General features: G+C 47.2%; 1 long non-coding RNA gene across 2 annotated transcripts; it reads right to left on the reverse strand.

The window, feature by feature from the left end:
- Positions 1 to 1,617: 1,617 nt before the first annotated feature.
- Positions 1,618 to 3,901, reverse strand: LOC125754674 (uncharacterized). 2 transcript variants are annotated; one of them, XR_007409418.1, is made up of 2 exons: positions 3,694 to 3,901; positions 1,618 to 1,832 (listed from the first exon to the last, which is right to left on the reverse strand). It is a non-coding gene; the product is annotated as an uncharacterized LOC125754674 (long non-coding RNA). The 2 variants fall into 2 exon arrangements; XR_007409417.1 differs by having other exon boundaries at positions 3,422 to 3,901.
- Positions 3,902 to 14,133: the final 10,232 nt, after the last annotated feature.

Raw genomic sequence — 14,133 nt, forward strand, 5'->3', positions numbered from 1 at the left:
TTGGTGCTGATCAGAACATTCCTGATTAGACAGGTTAAGACTTACATTTCCGGGGAAGGTTTAAACTGCAGTTAGGTTAGGTATTAAGCCCTGGTTTGCTGACTTGGCCTGGAGCCAGTGCTGGGTTTTTGTGTTTAACAAGCTTAAACTGGGGCACCTGGTTGGCTCAGTGGGAAAAGCATGCAACCCTTGATCTCAAGGTTGTGAGTTCAAGCCTCACATGGGGTGTGGAGATTATGTAAATAGAAAAATTTTTAAAGCCTACACTGTGGGACACCTGGGTGGCTCAGTGGTTGAGGTCTGCCTTTGGCTCAGGTTGTGATCCTGAGGTCCTGGTGATGGGGGAACACAGGGGTAGCTGAGGACAAGGCACGAGCTTGGGGCAGCACATTGACAAGTCCTTGAAACAGGCAAAGGGACATTCCTCTACAGACTCAACTGCCTCTATGTTCATACTTTGCTAAGGGCAAAAGGCAATCTTAGCCTGACCCCCAGGAACCTGTAACATATAAGAATTCCTTTAAAATTTCCTTTATCTCTAAACCCCCAAGATGCGTGTTGGCAATCATCCCCCAAAGCACACGGCCCACCGATACACATCTGAAGGGTCTCATGACTCAGGTTTTATTAGACGGTAATAAATGACCTTTTCCCAACAATAGCTAGCCCCCTCAACATCCTGGAAACCTTGCTTCCAAAATTCCTTAGAGAGTACAGCTATCCTCAAACCTCTCCCAACTCTCAGGTATATAATCAGCCACCCCTCACAGGCCCAGGGCAGCAGCTTTTCCTGCCCATGGGACCTGTCCTCGTGCTTTAATAAAACCACCATTTTGCACCAAAGATGTCTCAAGAATTCTTTCTTGGTCGTTGGCTCCGGACCTCACCTCTATTCCAAAACTTCATCAAGAATGTGTAGTCCACTTGTAAGTCAGGAGCCACGTTTACCCAAGTTACACGAAAAGAGCAGATCCCACTTCTAATCAGAAGAGCTTACAGAATCAGATGTTGGGGTGCTAGCAAAAACACCAAATGTATTGATTTGCTTGTTTGTTTCTCTTATATTTTTAGTAATGTTAAAGATACCAGAGAGTCTGTTGGAATGGAGGTACAACATTCTTCCACCCTGATGATGTTTGGAGTTGTGGGCTCTGGAGCCTATGGCCAAGAAAGAGTTCTTGAGACATCTTTGGTGGAAAAAGGTGGTTTTATTAAAACTCAGGGACAGGACCCATGGGTGCAAAGAGCTGCACTGGGGTTGTGAGGAATGGCTGATTATATAAGATTTTCTGTCCTATGGAGGGGAGGGTGATGTTGGGAGTCCAGGAAATCGAGTTTATAGGTTTTCTGAAGATTGCTTTCATCTTATCAATCATTAAGACAGTTGCAAACTCATGGAATCATGCAGGCAGGACTGTGATCCTATCAGTTAACTATTTGTTTTTCCCTTTCTTTTGTTCTAGTGCAGCTAGGAACAAAAAGGAATGCCGAGGAATGTCACACACATCCCTCCTGGGGCAGGAAGTGGGCGGGGGCAGGGAGGTGTTAGCTTGTGCTTTGTCCTCAGCTTGCCTTCTGCTCCCTCATCAATACCAACAAATGGACTGATGCTCCATGTTCATGGTTTGGAAGAAAAAAAAATTTTTTTAAGATTTTATTTATTTATTCATAGAGACACAGAGAGAGAATGAGGAGCAGAGACACAGGCAGAGGGAGAAGCAGGCTCCATGCAGGCTCCATGCAGAGAGCCGGACGTGGGACTCGATCCAAGGTCTCCAAGATCACACCCTGGGCTGCAGGCGGCGCTAAACCGCTGTGCCACCGGGGATGCCCTGGAAGAAAAAATTTTGTTAAAATGTCTATACTACACAAAGCAATCTACAGATTTAATGTAATTTCTATCAAAATAACCAACAGCATTTTTCACAGAACTATAACAAATAATACTAAAATTTGTAGGATATTTACATTTAATGTAATTGTTAGGATTTACGTCCTATAGCTTATTACTTTTCTGATTGTTTCCTCTATTTTTGTTTTTTTCTGACTCCTTTTTAAATTATTTGAATATTTCCAGCATTCCAATTTGCCTAGTAAATTTTTGACTATATCCCTTTTAATGTATATTTTAACGGTATTGCTATGAATTTAAATATATATTAGCTTTTCACAGACTGATTGGAATTCATATTTTAAAACTTCATGCGGGGGATCCCTGGGTGGCGCAGCGGTTTAGCGCCTGCCTTTGGCCCAGGGCGCGATCCTGGAGACCCGGGATCGAATCCCACGTCGGGCTCTTGGTGCGTTGAGCCTGCTTCTCCCTCTGCCTATGTCTGTCTGTCTCTCTCTCTCTGTGACTATCATAAATAAATAAAAATTAAAAAAAAAACTTCATGCGGAATGTAGAAAGCCCCCTTTATGTTACTATTGCTGTTTTATATCTATGTGTCATTTATCAATTTATTGCCTCTTTGCTGTGAGCACTCTTCAATATATACTTTATGATAAACAACCAACTTCCTATAAGCATTTCTTCTTTTTTTTAAGATTTTATTTACTTATTCATGAGAGAGACACAGAGAGGCAGAGACCCAGGCAGAGGGAGAAGCAGGCCCCATGCAGGGACCCCGACATGGGACTCGATCCCGGGTCTCCAGGATCAGGCCCTGGGCTGAAGGCGGCGCTAAACCGCTGAGCCACCCGGGCTGCCCAAACATTTCTTCTTTGAAGTGAGCATAAGGTTAAGATTTCTCAGTAGAGGTCACTCACTGAAAGGACATGACAGGAGGAAGATGCTTCCTACAGTTTCTGGTGTAGGGGAAAGGAGTCTTCCCTGTGGATTTTAAGGACATCCATCCTGCCTGAGTCACAGGCCCAGAGCACTATCTCACTGTGACTTGGCAGCCTCAGCCTGGCAAAAGCCAGACCACAGCCCTTTGGATACAGATCTGGTACTCTGAAAACCCCCACCCTGGACCCTGTAAAACCCACGTGTGGCACAAGGGACCACAAAGAGTAGCTCATGTGTATGCCAGTTCCCCTTCTGCACATAACACATGTGCTCTGAAGGCCTTTTGCCCCCGTTGACACCTGTTGTGATGTGGGCCAGAAGTGGCAGTCAAGGAAGAATCCTTAAGACATTTTCGGTGCAAAAAGGTGGGGTTTTTAAATTTAAAAAAATTTTTATTTACTTACTTGAGAGACACAGTGAGAGAGAGAGAGACCATGAGTGGGGTGAGGGGCAGAGGGATAAACAGACTCCCACTGACCCCAGACCCACCAGGCTATTTTCACCTATTACTGGGGACTTTCAACTGCTAAGATGCCCCTGCCATTACCTACATAAGGGTGCATCCAGGTCCCCATCCCTCACATAGCCGTTTCACCCCTGCCTGGGATTAACCTGTGCCTCCCGCCTCACCATCGTTTGCAATCCCCTGATGCCTGTCCCGCTGCCGAGTACGCTCCCCATAGGTTTCCCACTAGACCTGTCCCACTCGGACAGTAATCTAGAGTCCTCCGCCCGGCCGTCCGATTCTATACAGCACAGCCCTTCTCCTCTCCCCATTGCTCAGTTTGGTTCCACTGAGGTTCACGCCATCCGTGGGGAGGTGGTAAAGACAGTGCTCGCGGGGACTGCAGCAGCGGGAGTCCCAGGTGCGAGTCTATTCCAGGAACTAGAAAGGCTACAACCTGGGCGGCCTTTCCACGCAGAGGGCGAGGCAAGCTCCGTGATCAAAAGTTGGGCGAAACCGGTGTGGTGTTCTACATGAAGGGCGGGGTGAGCGGGACGTTTTGCGTGAAGGGCGGAATGTGTGGCGTGATCTACGTTGTGGGCCAGGCTATGGACAGGTCTACGTGGTGGGTGGGGTTTGAGGGCGTTCTACGTGTGGGCGGAGCGAGCGGGACGTTCTACGTGAAGGGCGGGACGGTCAGTGTGCTGGGAGGAGCATGTGAGGACGTTCTAAGGGTGGGCGGGCGTGTGGAGCGCTCTACGTGATGGGCGGGACAGGGATATACGTAGGGGGCGGGGTGTGGGGGCGTTCTACGGGCAGGCGGAGCGAGCAGGACGTTCTACGTGTTGGGCGGGGCCAGAGGGTGCGCTCTAACGGTGGGAGGGACTGTGACGTCATTCTACGCGTGGGCAGAACGAGTGGCGTGCTCTACGTGGGGGGCGGGACAAGTGGGTGGTTCTACGTAGGGGGTGGGATGTGAGGGGTGTCCTACGGGCAGGCGGAGCGAGCGGGACGCTCTACGTGTTGGGCGGGGCACGGGGGCGGTCTAACGTAGTGGGCGGGGTTAGACGTCTTGCTACGTGTGTGCGGAGGGAGTGGCGCGCTCTTACGTGTGGGCGGGACATGTGGGTTCTACGTGAAGGGCGTTCTACGTGGGGCAGGGTAAGCGCAGAGGTCTAACGTGGTGGGCGGGATATGTGGGCGGCTCTACGTAGAAGGCGGGGCGTGTGGGGCGGTCTAATGTAAGGGCAGGGCAGGTGAGGGCGTTCTATGTGTGGGCGGGGCGAGTGCCGCGCTCTACGTGGTGGGCAGGACCTGTGGGTCTTTCCACGTGAGGGTGGGGTTTGGGACGTTCTACGTGAGGGCGTGGCGAGTGGGGCGGTCTAACGTGGCGGGCGGTGCACGGGCGCACTCTTGCGTGATGGGCGGGGCACGTGGGGCGTTCTCTATGGGGCGGGGTGTGCAGGACGTGGGGGGCGGGGCGTCAAGTAAGGGGTGGGGAGTCCAGGGGCATTCTAACGAAAGCGGGGCGTCCCTAGGCGCCCCACACGCCCTGCCCACTAGGGTTTCTCGCAGCCCACTGGATGGGGCTTCCAGAGCAAGGGCTTCCTTGCGCTTCCTTGTGGGCGTTGTCTTTCGGGGCGAGAGCTGCGCCCACTAGCGGGGTGGCTGCGGCGTTACCTAACATTTAGGAGCTGGAGCTGTGGCCCGACCGAGTCTCTGAAGATTGTGGTTTCTGTAAACTTGGCCACTGTGTTTTTGTTTTCTTTTCCTATCCGCGTGCCTCAGTTTCTTCAATTACAACTTTGAAATGAAGATGGTAGTAATAGCTAACTCGTGACTGGTGCGGAGCGTCCTGAGCTAGGCTGTGAGCGTACCCTGGGTGGCGCAGCGGTTTGGCGCCTGCCTTTGGCCCAGGGCGCGATCCTGGAGACCCAGGATCGAATCCCACATCAGGCTCCCGGTGCATGGAGCCTGCTTCTCCCTCTGCCTGTGTCTCTGCCTCTCTCTCTGTGTGTGTGACTATCATAAATAAATAAAATCTTAAAAAAAAATAAAACGGAATGATGTGTTTTCTAGGGCAAGAAAGGGGCATCCTGATTGGGGGAGATAGGCAGGTGCTAACAGAAATAATAGCTACAGTTAACATTCAGCCCTTAGGTGCTAACACTGTGCTAAGTGCTTTTTTTAAAAAGATCTTATTTATTTATTCATGAAAGACAGAGAGAGACAGAGACACAGGCAAGCTCCATGCAGGGAGCCTGACGTGGGATTCAACCCCGGGTCTCTAGGATCACACCCTGGGCTGAAGGCGGCGCTAAACCGCTGAGCCACCCGCGCTGCCCTGTGTTAAGTGCTTTGCTTTCTTCAGCTTTTATTTTATCTACTAAGAAGCTACCAAGTGAGGACTATCATTATCCCCATTTTATCAGTCCAAGGAGAGCAAAGCATGACACGTTCTTCCAGGTGCTGGGCCTCTCTGCTGAGCTCTCACCCCTCCTACATCTCAGTCTCTTGTTTGTGAGTCCTCTGCACTCCAGGCACTCTTGGGATTGGCGGAGTGCTCTCCCATCACATTTAATTGGAAAATTCACATAGTGTTCTCACACTTTAAAAATCTCTAGGTATTTTAATTATACTTCCTTTCTCATGCGTAATTCTGTTTTCATCTTAATTTTATCTTAATTGAATTTGACTGGCCTCAGGGCACCTGGGTGGTTCAGTGGTGAGCGTCTGCCTTGGGCTCAGGTCGTGATCCTGGGGTCTTGGGATCGAGTCCCGCTTCAGGCTCCCCACGGGGAGCCTGCTTCTTCCTCTGCCTATGTCTCTGCCTCTCTCTGTGTGTCTCTCATGAATAAATAAATAAAATCTTAAAATATATATGTTAAAAAATGGTCTTTTTCTTTTTAGTGGTGTTTGGTTTTGAAACCAGAAACTAAAGGCCTCTTAAACCCTCCATTCTAGACTTTTCATTCCTGGGTGTGGGCAGCTACCTACCACATTTATCCGGCACTTGCTGCATTCTGTCCCTCCTGATGTGACCACCGGGAAATGCCTTTTCCCAATCAGCCGAGGGACACGATGCACCTGTCAAAACAGCTCTTCCACAGCTTTGCAGCATATTTGCTGGGTTCTTGTCCCATGGAGCCAAAGAATGAACCTTGCAGACAAAGGATGAAGTGAGAGTTTATTTTGTTTTATTTTTAAATTTAATTTAATTTTTAAATATTTTATTTAAGTTCAATTTACCAATATATAGTATAACACCCAGTGCTCATCTTATCATGTGCCCTCCTTAATGCCCATCACCCAGTTACCCCATCCCCTTCTGCAACCCTTTGTTTCCCAGTTAGGAGTCTCTCATGGTTTGTCTACCTCTCTAATTTTTTCCCTACTCACTTTCCCTCCTTTCCCTTATAGTCTCTTTCGCTATTTCTTATATTCCACATATGAGTGAAACCATATGATAATTGTCTTTCTCCAACTGACTTACTTCACTCAGCATGATAACCTCCAGTTCCATCTATGCCGATGTAAATGGTAAATATTAATCCTTTCTGATGGCTGAGTAATATTCCATTGTGTGTGTGTGTGTGTGTGTGTGTGTGTATTACATCTTTATCCTTTCATCTGTCAAAGGACATCCTGGCTCCTTCCACAGTTTGGCTATTGTGTACATTGCTGTGATGAACATTGGGGTGCAGGTATCCTTTCACTACATCTGTATCTTTGGGATAAATACCCAGTAGTGCAATTGCTGGGTCATAGGGTAGCTCTATTTTATCTTCTTGAGGAACCTCCACACTGTTTTCCAGAGTGGCTACACCAGCTTGCCTTCCCACCAACAGTGCAAAAGGGTTCCTCTTTCTCCACATCTTCTCCAACATTTGCTGTTTCCTGTCTTATTAATTTTAGCTATTCTTACTGGTATAAGATGATATCTCATTGTAGTTTTGATTTATATTTCCCCAATGGCAAGTGATGTGGAGCATTTTTTCATGTGCTTGTTGGCTATGTGTGAGGTGAAAGTTTATTAAGAGAAGGTGAGAACAGGGGGTAGCCCAGGTGGCTCAGCAGTTTAGCGCCGCCTTCAGCCCAGGGTGTGATCCTAGAGACCTGGGGCTGAGTCCCACGTCAGGCTCCCTGCATGGAGCCTGCTTCTCCCTCTGCCTGTGTCTCTGCCTCTCTCTCTCTCTCTCTCTCTCTCTCTCTCTCTCAAGAATGAATAAATAAATAAAATCTTTTTAAAAAAAAAAAGAGAAGGTGAGAACAGAAAGGAAAGAAACACTCTAGAGTGAGTGGGGCTCTGAGTGGGTTGCCACGGTCTTTTATAGAAAGCTAACCAGGGACCTTGGTAAATATCCATAACATTTAAGACAAACAAGGTGTATTTAAAAATATTATGAAAATATCTCACCTATATTTAAAACAAGGTAGATTTGTTATGTTCCTTTCTCTCTGGTTAATATCTTGTCTATAACATTTCTCAACAACTGGGATTTCTGCAAATTTGGTTCGTAGCCCCCTACCTGTCTCTCCCTACTTTGCCTCCCCTGTCCCTTACTCACTGGCTATAAACCCCTCGAGGACAGGAAATGTGTATTCTGCATTTCTGTGCACCCAGACACCCAGAAAAGTCCCAAGTGCGTGACGGGAGTTCAAAGAAGTTTCGTTATATGAACACTCAGTGGTTTGGTATTTGTTACATTAATTTTTTTAAATTGGGAAGCTTTAATACACTGGGTAACTTGCCATAAGCATGCGTCGTGCTGTTGGTTTTGCAATTATATGTGTATATACACACACACACACACAAAGGCATAAGTAACAAGCACATAAGCATGATGAATCGCTCAAATGAACACTTCCATGTAGACATTATTCATTTCAAGGAACAGAGCATATTGTGTGTCCGAGCGCTCTAGCCGAAGACCACCAGGGACACACATGAGGTTGAGCAAGTTGGATTTATCACTCAGCGCAGCGAGGAAGAATGCACAACAGTGTGGTGTCTCAGTAAGGGGGTGTGATAAAAGACCTGCAGGATATGGGCCTCTGGTAGGTGATTTGGGGGAGGATTAGAGAAGCCAGATGTGGCTTTAGATTGGGTGCTGTCAGGAAGCAGGGGGTGTCTGAAGCCTGTATGGTGGAAGGAGTGAAGAAACGCTAAAAGTAATCGGTAAAGAAGCACGAGTCACTCACACTAGCTGACAAAGGGAGGGTATTCGATCATTGTGGTTTGGACAATGTGTTTTTGTTTGTGGTCAGACATGATTAGAGATGTTGTCTTGATTCATCCCAGCTGTAGAGTGACCTGGTCTGTTTTTCTACTGTAAAAATGCTCCCGTTCAGCAGAGGAATCCCAAGGCCCAGCTGTGTCAGGCCAGCTTCCTTTCCTACCAGCATCCCAGAATTCCCTTCCCATCTACTCTCCATAACAGTCCCCCCCCAAAGGTAACTGTTATCCTGATTTCTCCCAGGCTAGGTTAGTTGTGTCTGTGTTTGAACTTATCTAAATGGCATCGCATGGTATGTGCCCTTTGAGGTCAGCTTTCCAGCCATCGTTATCTTTATGACTTTCACCCACATCGTTGCATCGACCTGTTGTTTGTTTCCATTACTCTCGAGTATTCCACTCTATAGATTTACCACAGGTCCTTTGTCCGTTCTTTTTTTTTTAAGATTTTATTTATTTATTCATGAGAGACAGAGAGAGAGAGGCAGAGACACAGGCAGAGGGAGCATCAAACTTTTATTGAAGTATAATTGACAATATTTGTCTCCTCACACTCTAGGACTTTCGGGGCTTTAACTTAGGAAGCAGAGTTCCCTGGTGTGGAGAGGCAGCTGAACAAGTGGTCCTGACTCTGTCCTGAAATGTACCTTCCCCCATTGGGGTTCTCCTGCTTTAGTAATCTCTGCCGCAATAAAAAAAAAAATTAATATCTACTCTCTCGGCAACTTTCAAACTTGAATTCTTTATGTATTTTGGAGAGTAGCCCCTTATCCAATAGAGGATTTGCAAATACGTTCTCCAATTCAGTAGGTTGCCTTTTCATTTTGTTGATTTTTTTGGAATACATGAAGGTGGAAGAATCCATCTGTTACAAAGTTAACACAATATTATTGACTATATTCCCCATGCTATACATTATATCCCCATGACTTACATATTTTAGTACTGGAAGTTCCTATTTCTTGATCCCCCTTACTCATTATCTCCACCCATTAATCCTCTTCCCCTCTGGCAATCACCAATCTGTTTTCTCTATTTCTAAGTCTGGGCTATGTTTTGTTTTGTTTGTTTGTTTTGTTTCTTATGTTCCACATAAAAGTGAAATCATGTGGTATTTGTCTTTCTCTGTGATTTATTTCACTTAGCAGAATACCGTCCAGGTCCACCCATGTGGCAAATGGCAAAATTTCATTCTTTTTAATAGCTTTACAAGTGGATATCTCAAATTTTATTCTGTTTGTTCTAGAGGGCAATGATTACTTGGGTTGAATTATGGAGAGATTATTTTTATTTAAAATTTCATACCCTGGAGCACCTGGGTGGCTCAGTGGTTGAGCATCTGCCTTCAGCTCAGGTTGTGATCCTGGGGTCCTGGGATCGAGTTCCGCATCGGGTTCCCCACAGGGAGCCTGCTTCTCCCTCTTGTGTCTCTCATGAATAAATAAATAAAATCTTTTTTAAATAAAAATTTTATACCCCAAATAATACTTCCAGTGTGATACAGGCTTAACAGAGACAGAAAGCATGGGCACACCATTGGTGCCAGGTCTGCCCTTTGCAGCCAACACTAGCCATAGGTGGGGGCCAGTGCAGGAGGCCATAAAGGGGCCCAAAGATGTCTATTCCACTCGTGCAAAAAAGCAAAAAGCAAAAGAGCAAGATTTTGTTTAACGACACATCAAGGCTGTTCAAAGTACCCAAGTAGAAACCCTTCATCTGTTCAGCACCTGTTTGGTCTCCTGCTATCTAGACAGCCAGGTCCTGAACAGTGAGCTCTATATTCCCTTTCAGTGGGTCAGAGTCTTTCATTGCCTGCTCTCCCTCACCCATCCCTGGCATCTTTAGATGGGACAGGCCAGAGCAATGGCATTCCTGCTCTCTTCTGCTCTTCTTTTTTTTTTTTTTTTTTTTTTTTTTAATTTTTACTTATTTATGATAGTCACAGAGAGAGAGAGAGAGAGAGGCAGAGACACAGGCAGAGGGAGAAGCAGGCTCCATGCACCGGGAGCCCGATGTGGGATTCGATCCCGGGTCTCCAGGATCGCGCCCTGGGCCAAAGGCAGGCGCCAAACCGCTGCGCCACCCAGGGATCCCATCTTCTGCTCTTCTTCACACAGGCCGATCTGGTTCTCCACTAGAAACTGGCAACTTCTGTCTGAGGCTATTACACCAAGTGAGCGTCATTGAAGCTTTCACTTAAAAGAGACTGCCATCCCCTGTACCAATGTGTTTAACACAGCCAGGGGTCAGAGGGCCCCAGAAGAGTCTCTGCCCACAGTTGAGTCTTTTCTGTGCTGGGTAGAGTGGCTGCAGCAATGGTTATTGGTCCATTGGATATGAGATGGTAGTTAAAGTCAAGGAGGCAGGTCACCTGGGGGTGGATCCCAATTCTTTCACCGTACAGCTGGGTGGCTCTTACCCAGACCCTGTGGCCATCCCTGATTTGCCCTGTATGTCGGGCCTACTGCCAATGACAGCAAGGATGGAACTTCCATGACACTGTGTCTTCCACTAGTGATTGATCATTGGACATTGGCTCTTCTTCCAAGTCCTTTAAGAATAATAGGCACGCCATTGGTCAGTGCCCTGAGAAAATGGATCATCGGGTTTCACAGGGGAGACCGGGTTTTTAAAAATCAGTGATTTATTTTTTTAAGATTTTATTTATTTATTCATGAGAGACACAGAGAGAGAGAGAGTCATATACACAGGCAGAGGGAGAAGCAGGCTTCCTGCGATGAGCCTGATATGGGACTTGATCCCAGGACCTGAGCTGAAGGCAGACACTCAACCACTGAGCCACGCAGGTACAGAAAGCAGACACAGAAATCAGGTGAAGTAATAGGTGATGTTTGAGGCCTGGGTAGGAAATTTCTTTCCTCTTCCACACATTCAGAAACACTAATCTTTGGACTCTTACAGTATGCCAAGGTTATGCCAAGTGAAGGGATGAAGAGCACTATAAAATGGAATCTGCTCTGAAGGAGCTGAGAAATCTATCCTGACGACACCACCATGAACATTATGAGGAGCAAGGAAGACAAGAGTTGGCACTGGCTGGGAGGGTAGTGTGGCCCGAGGCTGCTGGTACTGAGAAGGGGGGAGGAATTAGGGTGGAGGTGGAACTGCCATAATGAAAAGACTTCAGAGGGCTTTGATCCAGGCTCAAAGAAGGCACATTCCCTCACCTCCCACCCCCATCAAGAGGCCAAGGTGGTCGGTGGCCCTCTGTGGGTAGAGGGTCACAAAGCACACTGTTGTTCCCCAGAGCACTGCCTCCATCTGCTGCATGGTGAGGCTTATTGGGTCCCAGGCCACCAGAATGAAGAGCCCAGGTCCCATTGGCAGGGCAGTGGTTGAAACTGGCTCCTGATACACCAGGAACAGTGTCCTACAAGGGTGCTATTGCAATGCAGCCCCTCTGTCCCCCAGGGGCAGAGGCTGAACCGTAGTTCCTAACATAGAATCCAGCACTTGACTGAGAAATGACTCCAAGAACCAATGCACACCAGCTTTCAAAAGTACTATGCATCTGCCACAGGGGGCTCCTCTGGGAAAGGTCCTGAGGGAGCAGGGGATTAACTGCAGTTGAGAAGGAGTGTGCAGGAAGGGCCTGGGGAGTAGGGATATCAGCCACGATCTAAAGAAAGAAGAGAATGCCTTGTGGATGGACAGAAATGGTTGTGGGTGGGGGCACCCAGGAAGGGCTGAAGGGAGGCCAGCTCCGGTGCCGGCTGGGGGTCACTCTTCCAAGAGGGGGTGGGCAGAGGTTTCCCAGGATGTGGGGGCAGGGCTGGATTCCCCTCAGGGAATGAGCCCCAAGAAGCCCTCTAAGCAAAGGGAGCAGAAGAGGATGCTCCTCAGCAGCAGAGGGTGCTCCTCAGCAACAGAGGGAGGCTTGACAGGGAGCCGTAGGCCAGGTGAAAGCCAGCCACTGAGGGCCATGGGGCTCTTCCAGAGGAGTCCTGAGCATGTTCCATCTCCCTAGCTGGCTCTGCCAGGCTGTCCGTATGCTGAAGACTTTGGGCTCTGCCCCCCTGTGGAAAGGAGACAAAGTGTGTTGGTGGGGTCTCAGGTCAGGGCAATGGCCTTTTTGTTTGGGTGAGAGGGAAGGAAGAAGTGGTAAGAGGAAGTGTCCTGAGTCATTATCGTGTTCCTGGTGAGCATAGGTAGGGGCTTGTGCCCTCTGTCTCACACAAAGCAAAGAGAGCTGTGTCAAGATGCTTTAGGGAACAGGGAAATGCTTTGTAGTGCTCTGGATGAATTTCGCTGCAGTGGCCCTCCTAGCAGGCTGGGAGAGTTAATGAAGATGACCCAGGCCACCCACTCAGCAGCAACAGCTTCATCTTTAGAATGATGGGAAGCTTCTTGTCTTATAGACACAGGACTGCAGAGAGAGCATAGATGGGGTCACTCAAAGTGTAGGCCCAAGGGACCAATATTGTACCCAAGTAAGGAGATCGTATTTTTTAAAAATTTTATTTATTTATTAAAAAATTAAAAAAAATTTTTTTTATTTATTTGCTTGAGAGAGCACACAAGTGAGAGGCAGAGGAGCAGACTCCCCTGCTTAGCAGGGAGCTGGACACAAAGCTCCATCTCAGGACCCTGAGATAGTGACCTGAGCTGAAGGCAGACACCCAACCAACTGAGCCACCTGGGTGCCCCATGGAGATTATCTTCAATACAGAGAACCCAGCCAGATTGGAAAGACTCCATAAATATTGTTCTAAAATACTGCTTTAGGGGTGCCTGAGTGGCTCAGTTGGTTAAGCATCTGCCCCTCCCCCCTACTTGTATGCACTCTCTCAAATAAAAAACTACTTTAATTCCTAATGATCCCATATCCCAATGGAACTAACAAAGTTAACTTTTAACCTTTTATTTACCAATAATTTCAAACTTAGAGATAATTTCCATAAACAATACAGAGAACTCCTATGTGCCGTTCAGCCAGATTCAACAGTTGTTAGTATTTTGCCACATTTGTTTTAAGATTCTTCCCCTCTATCTCCCCCCAACCCCACCACCACACACATTATGTATGTATTTTTTACCCCAAACCATTTGAGAGTAAGTTGTGAACATGATGCTTCTGTGCCTCTCAACGTCTCTGTGCATTTCCTTTTTTTTTATTTTTTATTTATTTTTTATTTTTTATTTTTTTATTTTTTATTGGTGTTCAATTTACTAACATACAGAATAACCCCCAGTGCCCGTCACCCATTCACTCCCACCCCCCGCCCTCCTCCCCTTCCAACACCCCTAGTTCGTTTCCCAGAGTTAGCAGTCTTTACGTTCTGTCTCCCTTTCTGATATTTCCCACACACTTCTTCCCCCTTCCCCTATATTCCCTTTCACTATTATTTATATTCCCCAAATGAATGAGAACATATAATGTTTGTCCTTCTCCGACTGGCTCACTTCACTCAGCATAATACCCTCCAGTTCCATCCACGTTGAAGCAAATGGTGGGTATTTGTCATTTCTAATAGCTGAGTAATATTCCATTGTATACATAAACCACATCTTCTTTATCCATTCATCTTTCGTTGGACACCGAGGCTCCTTCCACAGTTTGGCTATCGTGGCCATTGCTGCTATAAACATCGGGGTGCAGGTGTCCCGGCGTTTCACTGCATCTGTATCTTTGGGGTCTCT

Source organism: Canis lupus, chromosome X (genome assembly GCF_003254725.2).
Source record: "Canis lupus dingo isolate Sandy chromosome X, ASM325472v2, whole genome shotgun sequence".
Lineage (NCBI taxonomy): Eukaryota > Metazoa > Chordata > Mammalia > Carnivora > Canidae > Canis > Canis lupus.